We start from the raw sequence: 3960 nt of genomic DNA on the forward strand, positions 1-3960 counted from the left end.
CACACACGCACACACACACACGCACACACACACACGCACACACACACACACACACACACGCTGTCCTCACTGTAACCCTTCTCCTTCAGTTTTTGACACCAGTTTGGTAAATGACATTTTCCAAGAACACAAACAAATATTTCCCATTAAAACCACAGGATTGTGTTCATCTGACACACAGACACACACTCGTCCACAGGGACTCTCCTGCTTTGATGGATCTCAGCATGTTTCCACTAAGAGGAAGCTGTTTGTCCACCAAAATGTATTTACTGTCTAATCTGTCTTCTAACCTGTGTGTGTGTGTGTCTGTCTGGCCAGCCAAGCAGGAAGACATTCATAATGACCAGAGGCAGGTCACAGCGTGTGTGTTATAGTACTTGTATGGATCCTCATACGGTCCTATCCTGGACTCAGAGGGTTGGTGTCAGTCGCAGGTCCGTCGGCACACTTGGTTCAGATTTTTAGCTGGTGGTGACATCGGGAGAAAACGTCCCTTCAAAGCAAACGTCTCAAACACAGCGAGGCTGCTGCTCCATTTCATGCAGTTGGAGTTATTGTGGTGTGGCTGTGGTCTCCAGCGCTGTGTCCTCTGGTTTCATAGCTGACATTCCACCAGCTGAGGAAACAGCCAGCACTGCCCGCTCAATAACATCAGGATGGTTCCAGAAACATACTGAAAGAACGAGTGATTATCTTCCCACGAACAGAGCCGTCCATCATGGGGTGCTGTTAATAACAGGGCAGGTATTTGAATCCGAGCACACTGGGGGGGGCTGTGGTTCAGTAAAATGAGCTAACGAGGAAAGATGGAAAAATCCTGAGAGTCTAAGACAGAAATCCAAAGCAGTGCCTGATCAGGGTCTTCTCCCTGTGAAGCGCATCTATGGGCTCGAGCCGGCTGCTCTACAGCCATACAGCATGTGGTTGTGTTTTAATTCTTTGCATCTTGTTCTGTTTAATCTGAACAAGCCCCTAAAAATAGTGAGTGATGACTGTCGGCCTCTCTGGGCTTTTATTACCAGTATTCAATTCAATGCTCTGTTTTTAAAACGCTACGATGCAATGACAGCCCAGCGGTTTGACAGACACCAAATATTTGAACATGTTAGAAAAGAATGACTCTGAGGCTGACAAAGATTAGCATGGGTGCATGAGGCTTCATAGCCAGGACTCCAAACGTGCAGCAGCATGTTAATGACTGTACTCGTGCTGGGGATGGATGCTGTCAGGTGTTCTCCTGACTGATGTTTGGTCCATTTTCAGCATCTTTTTCTGCCATGACGCGTTTGTCGCTGCCCATCAGGGACCCTCAATGAAAGTTAACGTGAGGGAAAACAAGTTAGCGTTTATCTTCCAGCCTCACTGTGCTAATGTGCTGCTAATGTTAATCATTATTGAGTTTGGGAACTGAAGACAAGCTTGGCCAATGAAATCAGACTGAAAAGGCGGATACATGTGAGCTGGGACGATAATGTAATCAGTACTCATTAGATAAACATGTTTGTCACATGTATATCAGTGATGGATTCCCTCAGGTTCTTTTTAAACCTTTCGATTGAAACCAGAAATGTTCAGGAAGGTTCGGCTCACTGCAGATGCACTTAAACTGTGTTTCCTGCAAAGACGGAGACCTGATGGGCTCAGTGAACTCACAGAGCAGAGCTCTACTACATGCTTCACTCACCCAGTCACAGTCACACAGCTTTAATCTGTGCCTAAACACACAGATGGAAGCATTATGACCTGACGTTCATTGTCTTCCCACTGATACCTCAGCATGTGGACCAGATTCGTGAGGGATCTATCCACTGACCCTCCAATTAATAGGTGACCCGCTCTTCCACCTGAGCCACAGCCAGCCAATCACAATCACATGAATAACGCTCACAGAGATTTAGGTTTGTGTGTTTCCTGCAAACTGAACCTTAAACTGAAAATCACCGTCCTGACTTTGTGGCCGAGTCCTCGCAGTGTGACTGCAAACAGATTTATGTGCCCACAACATGACCAACACATGTGCACACACACATCCTGCTAACATGTAACATGATGTCTCACTGCCTCCGTGTGCTCTGTGATCCTGTTCCCTCATGTGATTTACACCAAACCATAATGTGAGAGGAATCTGTGTGTGTGTGCGTTTGTGTGTCAGCCCATTCACAGCCCTAACAATATCCTTTTCTTTGCTCTGCACTTTCCTCTTCTGTGCATCTCTGTTTAGTAAACAACACCAGACACAAGTGTGTGTGTGTGTGCACATTTGTGTGGTGTGTGTGTTGTCTGTACCTCGGAGGTTAATTGGGCGTGAAAACGTGCTGCTCAGAACATTCATTGGCCGACCTGTTGATGGCACTCCTCTGTTTGTGAGTGTGTATTCATGTGTGTGTGCGTGTGCTGTTTCAGAGCCAGGAAATAGCTCAGAACAAACAGTAACAGACTGAAACGTGATGGAGGCAGCGAATAAAAGCAGGACACAAACCAAGCTATTCAAGCTAGAGCCAATGCAACCTGCAGGCAGCGCTAAACACAAACCTGAGGACGGCCCACCTGCCCTGACAGTCCCAGTAACCACCACAACCACCTGTAACTAAGCAACCAGCAACACCTGTAACTAAGCAACCACAACTACGTGTTACTAGGCAACCATGACAACCTGTAACTAATTAACTATGAACACCTCTAACTAATCAAAGACAACCACCTGTAACTAAGCAACCACAACTACGTGTTACTAAGCAACCATGACAACCTGTAACTAATTAACCATGAACACCTCTAACTAATCAAAGACAACTATCTCTAACTAATTAACCATGTCCGCCTGTAACTAAGCAACCAGGTACACCTGTAACTAAGCAACCACAACTACGTGTTACTAAGCAACCATGACCACCTGTAGTTAATTAACTAATTAAATATAACCACCTCTAGCTAATGAACTAGAACCACCTGTAAGTAATCAATCATGAGAACCTCTAACTAATCAAATACAATCATCTCTAGCAAGTCGTTATCCACAGCTATCTGTAACTAAGAAACCACGACCATCTGTAACCAAGGATACCAAGATCATTTGTAACCAAGCAACCAAATTCTAAAAAACCTGTTTCTAAAAATGTAAAAAACAAAAAACCTTTTGTTTGTTTTTTAAAGTCCTATGTGATCAGGATCTGGTTTGTGTCCTTTTTCAATTGTTATCTCTATTAACTATGATACAGAGTGATACCATGTATAATTCACAAGTTAACTTATTATATTATGTGATTATATAAACACAAATTATAACATCATTAGTTGATAAACATAAACTAAACAGTTAAAAGAGGTAATATTTACCGTTTATTAACACTGATCGTTATAATGTGTATAAACACCATTAGAAGTAATACTTCTATATAATTTCTTACCACAAACCTCACTGACCACAGACACAAAGAAAACTGTCAATCTTTTTCCGCCTCAGTGGTTTGATTATTTCTCCTCTTCGGTTTTAGCACAGAAATGCAAAAGAATGCAATCAGTGAAAAACAGGATTACATAATCTTATTCCATAATTATTTGCCCTGACACCCTGAACACACACACAGTCAAACATGACACTACGCGGGCAGATACACATACACTTATGTCATCTTGCACGAGTGGCCTCACACACACACAGTGTGAGAGTTTGGCTCATTAGTGCTGTTCTTTAAAAAAAAACAGCTGATTGTTGTGAGTTTCCCAAAATAAAATGTTTCCTTTTCCTCCTCGCTCACTTCCTGCCTTCATTTTTTCTTTAAAACTAATTTAACAGAAAGAAATGAAATGAAACAGGAAGCTGAATTCAAAAAATAATCTTATATGAAATCAGAATGACTCACAGATGGTTGCTGGTCCCTCCCCTATTATAAGAACATGGTTAATTTGATGTTCCAGGTGACACACACACACACACACACACACACAGAGAGTTAC

The 3960-nt window shown here is 42.8% G+C and overlaps 1 protein-coding gene across 1 annotated transcript in view; it reads left to right on the top strand.

The window, feature by feature from the left end:
* sugct (succinyl-CoA:glutarate-CoA transferase) overlaps positions 1 to 3960 on the top strand; it is a gene marked incomplete in the record, with an annotated part of 64023 nt that overhangs the window by 59061 nt on the left and 1002 nt on the right.

This window comes from Haplochromis burtoni, unplaced genomic scaffold, assembly GCF_018398535.1.
Source record: "Haplochromis burtoni strain Fernald_Lab_line unplaced genomic scaffold, NCSU_Asbu1 Contig_408, whole genome shotgun sequence".
Taxonomy (NCBI): Eukaryota; Metazoa; Chordata; class Actinopteri; order Cichliformes; family Cichlidae; genus Haplochromis; species Haplochromis burtoni.